General features: G+C 52.2%; 1 protein-coding gene across 11 annotated transcripts in view; it reads right to left on the reverse strand.

The window, feature by feature from the left end:
• Window positions 1-17884, reverse strand: part of LDLRAD4 (low density lipoprotein receptor class A domain containing 4) — a 120648-nt gene that overhangs the window by 80110 nt on the left and 22654 nt on the right. For 10 of the 11 annotated variants that reach the window (XM_074352317.1, XM_045518945.2, XM_045518948.2 and 7 more), the window contains one exon: window positions 10913-11003. The gene's annotated coding sequence lies outside the window, so the exon portion shown is untranslated. Of the gene's footprint in view, window positions 1-8702; window positions 8854-10912; window positions 11004-17884 lie in introns of those variants that run through there. The other variant, XM_074352318.1, reaches the window with a different exon arrangement.

The raw sequence follows: 17884 nt of genomic DNA on the forward strand, positions 1-17884 counted from the left end.
TGCGTCGAGAACAACCTATCTGGAATTAAGATTTTCATTGGCAAATCCCAAGGCCACTTGCTGAGTGTGTGTTCCCAGCCTCCTGAGGCCTCCAGAGTGACATTCAGAGCCCTCTTCCCAGCAGGGCCGGGAGTCTCCCCCACGAGCCCGCACCCTTCATGCCCTGGTGCACATGGAGGGCAGGGCCAAGTACTCCAACCCACAAGTCTCATCCACCCCACTGAGAGCAGGCCCTCCGTTTTTCCACTCCAGGTGGCCATTACATCTCTTTCCAGGTTGGGAAATGGGAAAAAGCAGGAAGTATATCTTGTTACATTAAACAAAGTCAAGAAGGGGAAGACAAAAGCAAAGCACGTGAAACAAAAAGCAAGCACAACTTGAATAAGCAGTGTTATTTTTGTATTTCAGTAACAGAAGCCAACAGACTCTCTAACACCAGTTAACCCTGAACAACCCAGGGTGACTGCACAGCCATGTTAGAATTTCCCTCCTAACTGTCACTAAAGACCCAGCAGCCACAAAAGACTGATAAATACGACCACACACATCAAAAACTTCAGCCTGGTAAAAATCAAAGTTAAAAGACAAGTAACAAAAACTGGGAAACAACATTTTCAAGTTTTATCATAGTATCTACTTCTCTAACACATAAAGTGTTCCTAGAAATCCAAGAGAGAAAAAAGTGCAACAATTCACAAATAAAAACGGCTCTGAAGGCCACATGAACGATGCACAAGGCCACTCATAACAGAGTGTAACGTAAACTACATCAGACACCCTTCTCCAGCCGCCAGGTTGGTGACGCGGCCAACTGCCGAGGAGGTGGCAACACAGGCACCGCACCCCTGCTGACGGTGGTGAGCTGGTGCCCCCAGGGAGGTCGACCAAAATTACAAATGCACACACTCCTGGACCTGCCAATTCCAATCCTGAGAACTTATCCTAAAGGTGCACCTGCATGTAATTAAGTGCAATGAAGTTATGTGAAATGAAACGTTACTCATTGTATTTTTGTACAACCAAAATTTGAAAATAAGTCAAATGTTCATCAACAGAGAACTGTTTCAATAAATGATGGTGCATCTATTAAACGGGAAACCAGACAGCTGTAAACAGGAGGCCCTGGGTGGAGGGGGAAGGGGAGCGGAGGGGACAGAAGAGGAAAGAGGCTTCCTTTCATGTGCTCATGTGAAGGATCTCCAAACCATGATAAGCATAAAAACTGGCACAGGAAAATGGGCGTGGAACCTTCTGGATAAACAGAGGTGTCTGACAGTTACTGCACTTTCTCACCTGTTATAAATTCATAAAAAAACTCTAGGAAGACAGGTACCTAATGACAGTGATTCTGGGACAGTACAGGGACAAAGTGGACAGAAGGAGACTTCTGAATGAAAGCCTTCTGACAACTCGTTTTATTGCTGAACCATGTGACAACACTGCCCAGTGAAAAAGCACAATGACAGCGCAGCAGCGCCCACACACGACGGCCGCCTTCCAGCCCAGGCTGCCGCCAGCAGCTGAGGCACCAGGAGACCGAGGCCCCGTCCTCAGACAATCTGCCTCCACATCGTTCACCCCCATTCTCAGGGGTCCTCACTATCCCCTCACAGGACTGTGCTCTAGCCTCAAGTCTGTCCCTGGTGCAAGGAGTTTGAGAAAACGTAAATTATTCTTGAATATCACAATTTGAAACTAAAGCAGATGGAACCACTCTTCCTAAGCCTGCATCAGGTAAACTTGAAAGGGATGAAATCTCCTGGGTTAATCACAGGAGCAGCTGGCTGAGCGACTCTGGAGGAAAACCACCATCCCCAGCGCCTTCCCAGGGGCACTAACCCCCAGCCCACGCTGGGCCAGAGCTGCAGGGACACCTGAGATCGGACACCCTGAACACCACCAGGCTGAGCACGGAAGCCTGGAAGGCACCCACATCCCTGGTGTGAGAGCCTCTGCACTGGGGTCCAGGTGACCCACCTGGATGTGGGCCCCCATCCACCCCTCAGGGCACAGGACTGCACTCAGGTCCTTCCAGCTGTTCACCATTACCCAGAAACCCGAAATGACTTCCCCTCCCAGGCAAGCGCACCAACAACACTTCAGGACATTGTTTTTGCACGACTTCTTGGCCTCTGCACACTTAAGCTAGCTCCTCCTCAGCACCACGTCCTACAGAACAATCAGGGCCGGTTTAATGCTTTTACTATTAGAACCTAGAGCCCATGATCTAAACCCTCTCATCAAGGGACCCGCGAACAATGCGTGTGAGGCCCATTCACAGAACAGCTTTGTTTTGTGTTTTTAGCTTCCTTCCTCTTCTGTGGAGTCTTGGGGAGTAAGAGCAGGAGGGTTAGTTTAGAAAGACCGAGCTCATGCATACAACAGCTTTCAGTGAATTAAAAAAAGGAATTAAGTCCTCAGAGGGCCAAGTTCCTCTATTTCCGGCCAGCCCACTCACACGTGCCCTCCCTGCAGCACCCCCGCCCACCTGCCCTGTTGGCAACTCTGCGGTCAACTGAGGAGCCAGACTGAGACGGCACTCTCTGCTGGAGAAACCCAGACAATCTGTTTATTCATTAAAGACACCCCCAATAAATCTTCTAAAAAGAAGGATCCAAAAGCCTTCCTTTCGGACCACGGCCAAGTTCTCATTTTACAGGCAGAGCCCAGCACTGCACAACAGAAACAGCACTGCCTGTCTTCCGCTTCTCCCTCTGCATCTGGAGAGCAAGCATGAGGGTCCGAGGGAGAGACCACCGGCCCCTTCACAGGAACCCCTGTAAACATTTTCCCTTCATTCCTGCAGCACAAATTCCCGAAAGGCACTTGCTTGCATTTAGCCTCCATGAACACCAGTAAGTTATATAAACTGAAAATACGAAACATCTCCCCAAAATAACACTGAAACAGGTAAAGCAGTGTAAATCCCCTTCACCGATCCCCAAAATCACCTCCTCTTCCCCTGGAGTGTCACACTCCTCGGGCAGCATCCATCGTCCTGAAGCTGCTGCTCCTAACAGTTTCCTTGGAAAGTCCTTACCCTGCAAGCAAGCTGCTACCCCCTGCACAGAAAGCGAGTCACCGAACAGCAGGCCCAGGTTTGGCAAACTTTGGCTGCAGGAAACCATTAATCTCATGATGGCATTTTAGAGGTCTCCCCAAAATCACATTTCCAAATGAAATCAACCCAGTCTCCCAAACTGGGCTGCAGTGGAAAGAGGAAACAAACAGCCAGAGACAGCAATGAATTACAAATTGCATGCTAATTACCAGTCTACCTCCAGAAATAGCTGAAGACTGCAGGATTTTTGCTGTTGTTGTTAAAATAACTACAGCCTTTATTCTCGGGCTGGGCAAAAGCATCTGATTTATGCAAACGCTCCAGCTTCTAAACATAATCACATTGATATGTACTCTTCTGGGAGGGGAGTAGATGGAGACAAACTTCAGTGGCTGGGGCACAGGTCCCCAGAGACAGCAGGGGGCAGGCGGTCAGGGGACAGAGACCAGCCATGACCCAGCATGTCCAAGGGCACGACTGAAGCCACCGGTGTGGCTGACGGAGGGGACTCTCCTGCTTGGTCTCTCAGAGGTGCCCACCTCAGACCCTGCAGAGGAAGGAAGGATGGACCGGGCAGCGGAAACCAGGTCTCTCCACGGGTCTCAGCACCTTCACCCCCAGTCACTTGACAGTAGGAGCAGCAGCAGCAGCAGCGGTGCGGGAGAGGCCCTCCTGCTGACCTCAGGTCCAGGGACAAACACCTCACCCCAGGGCCGTTTATGCTGTGGGTGCAGAGCATGGCCTACAAGGTTTAACTGCAGAATTTGGAGTCTAAACCCTGTTGAGAGACTAACCCACTGCTCCCCCACCCCTGCCCCGAACCTTCTTTCACCTCATTACCCCTCTAAGTACCCCATCCCAGCCCTGCTCTCAAATTCCAGAATGCTCCAGCAGGAAGTCTCCTCCTAGGTTACCCTGTCTAGCAAAAGTTGGCCCGGGACTAACGGAGCCACAGCACGAGTGTTCTTGGGTCAAGGAAGCTTAGGAGAGTCTCGGGTGAACAGAACTGCAGTTCTCTCCGCTGCAGGGCGTCTCCCAGCCTCTCATGTACTAAAGGAACGTTAAGGGTCTCCAAGAAGGGGATCAAACAGGCAGCGTTTATGAACTCGCTGTACGGGAAATCTTTCCTCTTGCCCCCCAAGACCAGTGCTCCCCTGAACAAACGTGGGGCTGCGCTCTGGCCACCTCTGCCCTCACTGCGGGGCGAACACCCATGGGACCCACTGCAGTCAGGCCCTCACGGGTGCTGAGGCTGAGAAGCAGAGAAGACACACAGGCCTCCTGGTGCGCACGGCTGAGGACTCCGAGACTCTAAGGGATGAGCCGCTCAAAGTCATGCAGCTAACGACTGACTGGTTTCAGAGCTCAAACTAGCTGCCAGCCCCCAGTTCCCCGTACTTTCTTCCTCACCACATCCACCTCTGATCCTAAGAGGTGTTCAGCCGTAGAAACGTCTGATCAGACGGAGCTCTCCAGAGAGACCCCCATGAGAACAGGACACAATGCATTTGCTTTGCCCAGTTGAACAACCCTGTTCAGTCTGGGGAACAGCACAGTGAGGGAATTCTAGGGCACAGTAGTTGATGACGTGAATATTAAATCAAGATACCAAATTCACATCTGCTGTCACTCTAGGTTTCCCCTCGGGGGCCAGTTCTCAAATATCTGCACCAAAAATAAGCAGAGATGCTTCCAGGCATCTTCACTGGGACAGGCGGAGGGGGAGAGCTAACCACAGGAGGCAGCAACCAGCCAGGACAGGCACCAGTCCCTGCATCACAGCCCTCCCTTCGGATGGGGGTCATGGCCAACGTCAAGGACACCACGCCCTTAGGATAAAAAGCCATCCAAGCAGAGCGTAGGATGCCTCTCTCTTTCCAGGGACCCTCAAGAGGGCCTGGCTGCCCCGTACAACCCCCGTCCCACCCCAAGAGGCTGGCAGGCAAGGGTCGGGGGCACCTGGGAAGAGAAGCACCAGTCTCCTCTCTGCACTCCTGACGAGCCCACCTGAAAGACAGCACCTGCGAGCCTTAAAAGCATGGCTCCCCAGAGACACGGCCAGGGAGGGCAGCACACCCCTGGAGCAGGAAGCACCAGGCCTCTGCAGAGCCAGACAGGCTGCGACCGGCTGCTCCCACTGCCAGTACACTCCCCCAAGGGCAGCCCTCTCTCCCCAGACAGAGCAGCAACTCTGGTGAAGCACCAGGTGCACAGAGGTAGGCAGCCTCCGGATTCCTAATGGCGTCTAACAGACAGTGTGCTTTAAAAAAATAATTTGGGTCGTTTAACTTAAGAAAAAAAGAAGACACCCCAAGAATTGAAAGCAAGGGCCTGAAGAGATCCCCGGACACCACATTCACAGCAGTGCTATTCACAACAGCCACAAGGTGGAAGCAACCCAAGCGACCACCAACGAACAAACGCATAAAAAAATGCGGTCCATCCACACACTGAAGTATCAGTCAGTCTCAAAAAGGACATTGTGACATAGGCCACAGCATGGATGGGCCAGAATGACACTGTGCTGAGTGAGCCAGGCAAAGTCAGACCCTGTGTGATCCCACTGACAGGGGTCTAGAGACACACCAAGCAGAATAGCGGTTTCCAGGGGCCGAGGGGTGGAGCAGTGCCACCGAGTAGCGCGAAGGCCCACGGCGAGCTGTGACAGCGGAGATGAAGCGCTCACTGCCCGCAGTTCCCGTCACCATCGCCTAGGGCAATCACCTCAGTGATTCTCCAGAAAAACTGCAGAACACTGTGGCACAGCAGACCCCAGGAAAAGAGGGGAGACTTGATTAAATGTCGGCCGGAGTCCACAAAGACCCCAGACAACTGCGAGCAGCAGGCACCTCTCTGCAGCACCAAGCCTGAGAAGTTAACCGAACATGGCCACACAGCCTCCGGGAGGAACCATCTCCAACACAAAACACAAAGTACTACACAACGATCAAGAAGAAAGTTCAGGAAAAAAAAACCGCAGTGACACCTCCCCTTCTGCGTCATTCCACCATTTATAACCAGAGCCCCTCGTCCCCCTGCCAGTCCTCCTCAGTCCTGCCCACATCCCCTCTCCCATACTCAATACGTTTCCAAAACGATTCCTCCAAAATGAACTTCATATCTAAGCCTTGACACAAACGCTCTTAACCTTTCTGGAGGTCAAAATCTTCCTGAAGAATGCCATCAAAGCCTGGCCTTCTCTGCAGGAAGAGGCACAACTTCAAGGAATTCACATACTAGGTCCCCTGGAGGGGCAGAACCTCCGTCCCAGTGGCTGCCTGCTTCCATCTCTTTTCTGCTTTGAATGGGTGCCCACCCCTACCTGTAAGAACTACGTAACTCTAACCTTTCCAAGAATCCGTGAGGACTCCTTTGAAGCACTAGCCCATCCACCCCGCTGGAATGAGATGCTCACCACCTCACAGAATGAGAGGTCTCAGCCAGGCTGACAGGCTGCAGCCCTGCAGGATGCCCTCCCAGATCATGACAACACCTCCCGGTGCCCGCCCACACCCGGGCACAGGGGGGACTCTGGGACTGCTGAGGCCCCATCTGCTACAGCTGGCACCTGCCACCATAGGCACATCTTCACAAGAGCCTGCCCTTGGTGAGCACACTCACACTGGAGTGCTGGTCACCCAGGTGACACCGGCCAGGGGCAGGCGGGTGGGAAGACAGGCAGGCACTGCCCCACCCCGCGGGCTCACCCACACGCAGAGACAGGCCCACCAAGCCAAGGTTTTGAGCTGCTGCTGAGAATCCCATAAAAAGCAATGCTATTTCTAACCTCCACCACCATGGGAATACACACGCCACCAAGCAACCCAAAATCTCTGAAAGGTTTATTTTTATACTCCTCTCCACGCCCCCCACCCTTACCTCCCCCACACAATTTTTAGGTGGAAAATGTGCTAGCTTTTTAGCAGTCTGACGTTGTGCTAGGCATCAAGTGACGGGCCAGCATGTCTGAGTTTACAGTGAAACGTGAAGGTGTTTTTCTGATACAACTCTGAAGTCTACTAAATAAGAAAATAATACAGTTTAATAATGGAAACACAGCATCCAACAGGCAAAGGAAACTCCCAAGTTCCCAGACCGCAGGCAGAAATGGGAGCAGTAACAAGTCCCCTCTCCCGGCCTCTGAAAGTGGCGCCCTGCTGCGGGCTGTCCTCATCAGACAGGGCACAGCATCCCTGGTAGCCCTGCTGAGTTCCCGTTTTCCTCAGTGTCTTCAAGTGGAACAACGAGGGCAAAGCAGGGAGATGCAGCTCAGATCTGAGCACCCTGATGCTGCATAGACATGGGGCGGGCAAGAGAAAGGGAAGAGGAGGAGAGAGGGGAGGCAGAAGTGGCTGAATGAGGCCTGGAGAACCCGTAAACTCTTACAAGCCAAGAGGACCCTGGAACTGGTCCACCTGGCCTCTGTCCCAGGACCCCTCCCACTTGTGACAACCTGGAAGGGCAGAGAGGCACTGACCCACCACTGCCCGGCTTCTCATGCAGCAGGACATCTGGGCGCAGCCTGAGTGACCCTAACCCAACTGCAGGCAGAGTTTAAGTCCTCCTTCAAGTTAGGGAACCGCCAGCACAAACCTCTTCACGTTTAATCCACTTCATGACACACCTGGAGAAAATAAGTGCTCCCCTGCACAAGTGTGGACAGCAGAGGCCACACTCAGAGGTGGTGCCTCTCCCTACACTGCTGATCTGCCTCAGAAGTCTAACCTGAACACGGACAGGGCGCCAGATCAGGCTGCACCACCTGTGTCTGAGGTTATGCTTGGAGCTGGAGCGTCTCCCCACCAGGACCACACTTCTCACGCTGGAGGACTTCCACATGGCTCCTGGCCCTCATCATCCACTTCAGATCCCTAAGGACCTTGAAGAAAATCAAGAGAGGTGAGGCTCTCCCCATCTGAACCCTTCTCACCTCTGCTGAGAGCCAAGCACATCTAACTCTCGTGAAGAGCACAGGAAATGATGCACAAAGCTTGAATTGATGATTTCTCCTCCTCCCTCCCAGCAGCAATATGCTCAACCAAGGGCACCAGACCTCCCGCACTTGACTCCCGCAAGACGTCTCGCAAACCCATTCAGCAAGCCTCAGTCCTGAAAGAGGTCGGGGAGACCCACCTCTGCTGTCGTCCCCAGATCCTGCCGCCACAGTCCTTGGCTAAGAGCTAGCGTTTAGATGGAGAAAAACAGACATCTTACCCAGCTCCTACTGTGCATCCAAAACTCGTGAGGCACCTTCACAGTAATCCCACAAAACAACTATCATCCCATGTAAAGATGAGAAAACTCGAGCCTCAGAGAAGGGAGGACTTGCCAGAGCAACAACCCAAGTAAAAGCGGCAAGCAGAGCTTGAGCCAAAGGCCGTGATTCCAACCACACCTTACAAATGCGACATAGCAAAGGGATACCTGTCTCCAGATTTTTCAAGGAGGTCAAAGTTTTAAAATACATTTAATACCAACCAACACATGGGGACTCAACCCAATTTTAAAACCAAGTCCAAAATATCCACTGTACAGGAAGACAGGCACAGTCTGCAGGTTAACAAAAAACCCAGACCAGCTCGGGCCTTCCCAGCCACGCAGAGTTGCAGGTCCGTCCCATCCACATGTAGGAATGTCTCACCATCCAGCTGAGAGCTTCACAGGACAGCGTCTTAGAGTCACAGAGCAAATATAAATTCCAGGACAGTCAGCTCTAAGAATCTGCTTCAGTGCTACCAAAGTTCCCAGAACACCTAGGAATCCAAGTACACATGTGAAAACGACTGGCGACGCAGAAAGCAATACACAGCTCTGCGGACAGGGATCTGTTCCTTAACCACCCTTGTGTTCAGAAGGAGCAAGTGGCTTTGTTTTCAACTAAAAATCCATGTACAGTAATGCAGTCAAGAAAAAGTTTTCCACTACCAATTTTAAAAGCTGCTTAAAATAGTAGACGGAATGCAGTAACTCCGTATATGGGAAGAAATCAGGCACTTACGTAATTTGCAAAAATTATTTCTACTTCTACAATTTTATAAATCAAGCTACATAGCCCGTAGGGCCAGAGTCCGGTGGTGTGTTCAGTTACCCAGGGGAATTCTCCTCACAGACGTTCAGGGGTTCACTGGGTGAGATCCACGGCAATAAGAGCCCGGTGCGCTGCTTCTGGCTCTGAGCTGGAGGTGGGTGTGCAAATGACAATGGAAGGCGCACACCTCAGCACACTCGCCCCACTGGGAGCGCAAGCGGTGCCCGAACACTGCTGTCCCGCCAAGTAACGAAGGGTCACGTGAACGAGGACTATTTTCGTCAAGTCACTGAACATCCAAGAGGCGCAAGGCCCAGGGGACCCTGTGGACCCTGACCGCGCACCCTGTGAGAGGCCTGGTGAACAGGCTCCAAGCGCTCAGATACCTGACAATGAACAGCACTCAGGAACAAACTACGTAGGAGCCGCACCCAGCACGGACTCAGGGTGGTCTCATAAGCCTACAATTTCAGGAGCTTCCAACCTGTGGAAAGTCCACGTAAATCCAGGGGTCTGTGTGCCTCAGGGAGGAAGCACGTTAAGTCTCTCCTGATTCTCCAGCTGCCTCGTCCGTCTGCAACCACCAACATAAACAGGCAGGCCTGGGTAAGCTGTGACAGCCTCTGGGAGGGGTCTCCCTCAGCTCACTGCACCTGACACAAGTCTCACTGAACCCCTCCTAGGCAGCAGGCACTGCTCCAGACCCTGGAGGACAAAACAAGTGGGAGGGAAGAAAAGAGAGAGGGAGAGTCCTGCCCTTATAAAGCTTACATTCGAGTAAGGAATTTGGCATAAAAGAGTCCTAACTGGCTCGTTAAAAATTTAGGGAAAAGTCGAACTCTTTGTTTTACAGGATTTTTTTTACTCTTCTAAAGATTCTCCTCTATGTCTCCACTTGGTGTTCTTCACAGCCTGGCAATGAGACAGATTGGGAATCACTGAAATCACTGAACAGCTGACAAAACAGAGGCAGAAAGAGGTGAAGCAGCCTACCTGCGGGGACAAGCTGGTGGTGGGCAAGCTGAGGGAGGTAGGAGGCACCCAACACCCAGCTGGCACCTTCCCTGACCGTCCCCACTGGGGCTGGCTCTGAATCAAGCTTTGGGTCTGAGGATGTCCAGAGGGAACCACAACACAGAGGTGTCATCCAGGCTTCTGCTTCCAGACACCCCAAGGCCCAGCCACTTACACCCCACCCTCCAAGAAGAAACACAGGAACACAAACATAAAGCCCAATGCAGCAACTCAGGAGGTCAACACCACTGCACAGTACAGACCACGTGTGCTAGCGACACAGAGAGGAAAGCCAAACAGCCAGGAGAGGAGCTGGTGTGTACGTGGTGTGCGCTACAGGCCGGGGGCCGTGTGAAGCTCGGGGCTCAATACTTCCCATGGGGACCCACCATGGTTCCCATTTCATGAAGCTGGAAGCCATGCAAAACAGCAAGTTTGGAATGGGAAATAAGAATCCCATTTCTCACCGACCATAAATGGTATTAAGTGCTCAGGCTCAGCAATAAACACAAATTAAAGAATAAGGTTGTATTTCTAAAGATACGCTAGTAAATCCAGAAACACATATTTTACATACACTCATAGCCCCCTGTGAACATACTGGCATATTAAAAAAAGAAATCACATTTAATCTGGTATTGTGCAAGTTTGCCCCATCAGTGGTGAAAAAGTCACCCTGGTGAGATGGTCTATACACCCAGAAGTTGGGACCACTTTCCTGAGAGGAACAGCATCCCAGAACAGTCAATGCTGGGACAAGCTCTGCTTCAGGAACGTTACCAAAGGGGAGAGTCTCAAGTTTTACTCACCTTTTAAGCTGTATGAAAACTGATGTCAGTTCTTGAAAATGGTCCCATCAGGAGACAGCAGTTTGACGTTACAAATGTAGAACTTCAACGGCTGAAAGGAAAAATAAAGAATTCCGGTGAGCCATTTCTTGGTTTCTCTAAGTGCATCGTCCTCTTCCCCAAGTTTCAGAAAATATTTGAGGACTCATGATAAAAAGCAAAAAACATCAAAATGAGTAAAATAAGCATCACATTATAAAAAGAAGGAAGAGATAATTACAGCAGAAAACCTTGGTACAGGATACAACTGAACAGGGGATAAACCCCACAAGCTCTCTAGCTGCCACAGTGGCCCCAAGTTCCCAGCTTCCAATCACAGAACACACGCTTGTTCCTTCAAACTCACGGGCCTTTTCTTCAATGAGGGGTCATGAACATATAGTGGATAATGTCCTCAGTGGACTTGGGTTTTTTAACCCTAGGCATCCTAAGTATGGCTGTGAAAAGACCACTACCTTTAACAACCCAAAGTATCTCACCACCACACGGATCCACGGATCCTTAACTGCAAAAGGAGGCAGGCCCACTGGAACCTTTTTCCTCTCCCGAAATTCCAGTCTAATTTTGCAGGAGCATCACTGACCCCTGCTTAATGAAGCCCGAGCTAAGGTGACAATGTCCGTGACTGTCTGCGAGGCTGTCTTAACACGTGCGGCAGAAGGTCCTCCAGACTCCGTCCAATTCACACAATCTGTTCCCGCATCACCATCCCAATCTGGTGAGTATCCCACGTGCTTCCCGCCATTCCAGGTCACAGAGACATTCCAGGTAAACTCAGTCAGCTCTGCTGGGGACACCACCATAGCCCGCAGCACCCAGCCTGCCACCATGCAAGGGCAGTCTGTCTGGCTCACATGCTGCAGTGCTCTCTCCAGGAGACTTATCCCCCAAAGCATGTTCCCGCCATGCCACCTGAGTGATCAGCCAATGCAGAGACACCAGATGAAAAGTGACTGTGTCTAGCCAGAGGACCCTGTGAGATTCCTGTGGAGGTCCACTCCAGCCACAAGCCAAACAGCCCCCTCTTTGCACGTAACTCCTTCCTGCCAACACTGTGACCCTGCAGACATTACTTTCCCCTCCTGGGAGAAGCAAGCAGCCCGTTTCTGACTTTCCAGATGATGGTTTATTCCTCAACTGACACTGCTCTCGGCAGTCTTCCTAGGATTTAAGGGTTGATTTCTTGGAAAAAGAAGTCAGGGAGGAAACCACAAATGTATGTGGTGGGCAGAGGTCTACAGGGACCCCAGTGGGTCACACTTCTGCATAATTTCCTCCTCTTGAGCACAGGCAAAACCCATGACTTGCTTCTAACCACCAGAACACGACAAAGTAACGCAATGTCGTTCCCCCAACCAGGCTATGTTATATAAGGCTCCATCTCAGTCTAGTAGAAAGTGAGACTCCTTTTCTGGCCCTGAAAATGTGGCTGCCACATCTGAAGGACGTGTGAGGGGCCACATGGTGAGGAACTGCAGGGGCCCCTAGGAGCTGAGCATAACCCCCAGCTGACAGCCAGCCACGAAACAGGGACATCAGTCTATGGCTGCCAGGAAATGAATTCTGCCAACAATTTACATGAGTTTAAAAGTGGATTCTTCCCCCACTCACACCTCCAGAAGAGAACACAGCTGGGCTGACGGCTTGATTGCAGCCTTCCGAGATCTTGAGCAGAGAATCAGCTAAGCCATTCCCAGAGTCCCAATCCATGTAAACACTGAGATGACATACAGGTGACCGTTTAAGCTATTAAGTTCATGGTCATTTGTTTTGCAGCAATAAACAGGTTTAATTTAATAATTAATTGAGGGTACATAAAATCTACATTAAATGCATACATAACTAGTACATCAATACAGCCCTCTCTACCTGCCTCATGCATCCACCAGTAAAAACTCATTTCTCCTACTTCACCATGAGCTCCTTGCGGGCAAGAACCACATCACCATCACCATCACCATCACCATCACCATCACCATCACCATCACCCTGGCAGCCCCAAGACTTTGAAGACTGTGTGGCAAACAGGAGGCTCCTAACATTTTTTAAAATAAGCCAAATTTGAAGCTATGATTTGCCAATCTCTATTTACTGCAATAAGGCCAAAGCAAGAGAATTTGTACAATCCTTCAAAGCAGAGCTCAGAACCTCAAAATTAATTTCAAAATAAGCAGAGGACACTTGGCTGCAATGTTGTACCCCCAATGATGAATCAACAATTTCTGCAATAATGGTTATTTCATTCTACCTGTAATCCTGAGTCAATGCTTGTAAATGTCGCTCACTAGTTACCACTTTCGCCAAATACACTTGTCACTTCTCTGGCATTAGCTATCTATCAACTGAAGGTTAGAAACAAAACAAATCCCCTACGAACATTTCCAAAGTAAGAATTTGTGAATCATTCTTAATTCTCCATTTATACCAATAATGCATTCCCAGCCAAAATGGAAAAACCTGTGTAGGTCAAATAACCTGGCTTTAATTCTGAAACAAAAATGCTAATCCAACTTCATGACAATCTATTTCAAAGGTTAAGATTTTTTAAATTGATGATTTGTAATTCTTGTAAGCAAGATTTAAGCTCTGTTTAAAATTAGAAGTCGAATGCTTAAGTCATTGTTTTTGCTACCTCTAAGAGAGGAATTACTGTTTATTACAAAGAATGTTGTGTCTATTTTAGATTTCAAAAGGACTAGTTTGTTAAGAGAAACTTTAAAATACTCAAATCAGTTAAATTACTCAACAAAGTACAAAATAAAAACTTTCCTCATTACAGAAACCCATTATACTCCCCTGAAATCCATATTCAGGACCTTATCGTATGCTCTTGCTCCCTCATAAATCACTCAATAAACCTGAACTTTCTAAGGTTTACCCTGGGCACAGCCGCACCAGCAGCAAGATTCTCATACTCAAGCCAAGAAACACTAAAAACACCAGCTCCATGACATACAGGGCAGAGAATTTCAGTAAATTCACCCCTCCTCGGCACAACTGCAACCCTCTTGGGCCCATCTCCATGTGTGAATACAACCAATGACCCAGAGCAGGGACCCGGAGGGTAGAACCCACCCAGCTCCCTCCACCCGCAGCTCCGGGGAGCCTTTCCCACAATCCCACAAAGGCCAGCATCAACGCCACGCGCCCACAAAGGAAGGACACGCCACCTGGGGATGAGGCTCACTCAGAGGGACGGCACTGGCGGAGGCCCTCCCGCCCCGGCCCGGTGCTCGGACGACCGCCGGAGCCACCTCCGGACGCGGGTGCGCGGCCTGCGAGGCTCGGCCAGGCGGAGCCGGCTCCCTGGAGGACCCCTCGCACCGCGCCGGGAAGGGGACATGCGGCGGGCACAGGACTCGAGTCAGCAGGGAGGTGGACACCCGCTCTCCTCCAGGAGAAGTGGACCAAAGGTAGGCAAGGGCCGCCCAGGTCCTTCCGCTCCCGGCGGGCAAGGAACCCGCGACAGACCCCTCCCCGAACTGCTGGCGGACTCCACCTGGACCGCTCTCTGCCCGGAAAACGGGCGGAGGTGGGGCCCGCGGGCGGCAGGCAGGGCGAGAGGGCGCCTCAGAGGCCTGGACCCTCCCAGCGCAGAACAGCCGCCGGTCGCCGAGGCAGAACCGCACAGGTGTCCGGTCTCCGGCCCCACTGCTTCGGGCTGTGAAGGTCAGAGGCTCCACCTCCCAACTTCTCAGCGGCCAGAGCGGCCCGTGAGGGACCCAGGGAACCTGACGAGCAACACGGCACTGCCAGGCGAACCACAGCCAACATGGCGGCCGGGCCCTGCTTCCAGGACGCCGTCGCCCGAGCGCAGAGCGCGCGCACGGGGAGCACGCATGCGCCGGGGGGACGCACGAGGGGAGCACGCATGCGCATGAGGGGAGCGCGCACGAGGGAAGCACGCACACGCACGCACGGGGGCGCACGAGGGGAGCACGCACGCGCACGAGAGGCAAACACGAGGCACACGTTTGCGCCCCGGGGCTGCAAAGCCCTTAGGACTGATGATTCTGGATCCTGAAAGGGAGAAGTAAACGTCTCAAACCCGACGGGGAACAAAAGTTTGTGACAAAGGTAGAAAAAGCACCGTAAGCAACCAAAAAAAAAAAAAAAAAAAGTTTCTTTTAAGTGATGTTCTGGCCCAACGGGTCAGTCTGGTTACAACTGTCCCTTGAACAGGGGTTTGAGCTCCGGGTCCCCCAAACGCGGGCTCTCCCCCACTTTCCTCGCACAGATCTTTGAATTCACTAGTAGGGGGCGGGGTCTCTGCTTCGGCAGAGACCGGCGCACAGGGAACCGGAGCACGCGGAACCGCAAGGAGCAGGCTTCCCATCAGCTTCCCGCCCGACCCCATCCTCCAGTCCCTTTGTCCCAGCGCCTTCAAGGAGCGGCTCTGTCTCCAAACTCAAGGGAAGAAAGTCACAAACCGAGGCGTCCACAAAAGATCACAGAGCAGCTCTGTGGTGTCCTGGAAGGACGCCCTCTTGAAGCGGCCCAGCGCACATCCCATTGCAGATGTCACCGTGCCTGTCAGAAGCCAAACGGACGTGCAGCGTGGTCACCGCCGCTGGAGCTCCGTGGGCAGTTCGGGGGACGCCGCCCGGGGTCAGACCTGGCTCCACGCAGTACAAGAGGGGCCCTCCTGATCAGGGAGGACTGGATACGGATGCCAGGGCTCATTCCAGAAGTATCTTGTCCCGAAAATCCTGCTGGTGACCCCTCCTCAGTCCTGCTCCAGCAGTTTCCAGTGTTCCTGGGCGGTCCTCACCTTCCCACCCTCAGGTATTGTCAGGACCCGCCCACTAGAATACCAACCCCTGAGGACAGGTCTCATGTTTTCTGGGCTTTTTATAAAATCGCCTCCCTCCTGTGCACCCCCTACCCAGACTTGTGTCTCCCTATTGGGATTCCCCAGCAGAGCAGCCTCAGAGAAGACTGGAGGCAGAGACTCACCTTCCACATCTCACCACCTCTTACACCCTAGGGCTCGAGCCTCGTGAGGGTGAGGAAGAGACCTAGGGGCACAGAGGTGGAGGGTCTTGACCTAGGCACCAGGTGGGTCAAGTCCTGGGGCACAAGCTGTGTGAAACTCACTCTGTGATTGGCACCTGCATACCAGAGCCCCCTTGTGACACAGAGCAGTTGCTGCTGGCATGCTAAAGCTAAACACCCTGGTCACCCGAACATCCGGCCACATTGCCCAGGGCCTCGGCATGCCCATCAGACGGCAAGGCCGCAGCCGCAAGAAACAGCCTCCACACCCAGGACGGAGCTCTGGCCCAAGTGCCCCATTCTCTGCTCTTTTTGACCTCCTGCTTGGACACTTAATTATGACAAGAAGTCAAACAGAGAAGGATACTCAGGCATCTTGGTCGTTCGTGTCTACACAATCACCCGTGTGGGCTTGGTGCCCAGCCTGGGCTTGACACTGTCTTCACTCACTCCTCACAGCAACCTTGCACAGGTGCCGCTAGTGCCCTTGGCTGACGGATGAGGAAACCGGAGTCTGGAGGGCGCAGGTAACTTGTCCAAGGCCACACAGCTATGAAGAGCTAGGACTTAAACCCTATTCCATCCTACAGGTAGAGTCACACAGCGATCAAAACTAATAGTTACAAATAAGGGATAAATGAGTATGCTTTGTTCCTGGGGATTCCTTTGAAAACGAAGGTGTGTTTTTGTCGTCATGATCTTCAGCCCCACCCTTTACTACCGTGTTTGGAAACAGCAGCAAGTCATTCATCACAAGCAGTCTTTCAGCTTCTTCTGGACGTTCCCCTGAACACCCCCACAGGCAGGAGCAACTGCAGATGCCGCGGACCACACTGGGTCAGCACGGGCGGCTCAGTCCCAGGCTGGGGAATACCCGTCATACCCCAGCCTTTCTGCCATGCACCATCAGAAAGGAAGGAGGACTAGGCTGTCATTTCCCTGAAAACCCAAAATGGAACATGGGAAATGAGACAGACACAAGTCTGCTGCCAAAATAACATGTCTCCTGGTTTTCACAAGTTTTATCATAAAGGTAAAATGTCTTCTCAGTATTTCACTGACCTCTTAGTAGCTGACAGCGAATACAGACCCAGCTCTTGGCAGAGAGCTGTTCCCAGGGCCAAGTCCCTGGAACGGGGAGGGAGCAAATGCTCAAGGCTGGGAAGAGACGGGACACGCCATCCCATCCCATGAGTAGGAAGAAGAAATCTGAGTGTGTCAACATCCATCTGGACCGATTGGACTGGCACCCGGCCGGTAGGCACCACACGTAAGACCTGACTCCTGGCCCCAAGCATCCGTGAGCAGAACAGGGTGACAGCCAACACGGAACCTGCTCGGCAGTCAACCAAGCAGGTGGCCGGGAGGTGGAAGCGCCTGGAGACACAGAGCGGGCGGGGCGGCCTCTGGCCATGGCTGGAAGGAGGCAGGGGGTTGGACAGGGGTCAGCGCTCCAGGGAGGAATCTAGAAGACGGAGCAGGGTGCTGGACACAGGGCAGAACAAATGAGGGCAAAGGCACCAGGAGACGAGGTCTGAGAGGCCACGGGGGCCAGCGGGCTCATGGGCAATTGTTTGGATTGGCTTTCACTCAAGAGCGAGGAGAAGCCACTGAGTCATACCTTCATCTGACGAGGGCTCACCCGACACCAAATTCACCGAGCCCCAGCCGGATGCTGAAGGCTCAGGTAGAGGCAGAACCCGGCTCTTCCCCCTCCACGACGGCCACGGCCTCCACCACGTGGACTGAGCAACCAAGGCCTCACATGGGAGCCTGGGAGCAAGCATCCTGCAGACCCTTCTCCACCCTCTGCTGACACTCACCAAGGTGACACCAGAGATATGGGAGACACTACAGGTGCCCGAGCCTCATTAAAAACCGCATGAAGTTCAAAATCATTTCAGTCTTGACTGTGCCTCATTGGACTCCACATATTTA

Source organism: Camelus bactrianus, chromosome 24 (assembly GCF_048773025.1).
Source record: "Camelus bactrianus isolate YW-2024 breed Bactrian camel chromosome 24, ASM4877302v1, whole genome shotgun sequence".
Classification (NCBI taxonomy): domain Eukaryota; kingdom Metazoa; phylum Chordata; class Mammalia; order Artiodactyla; family Camelidae; genus Camelus; species Camelus bactrianus.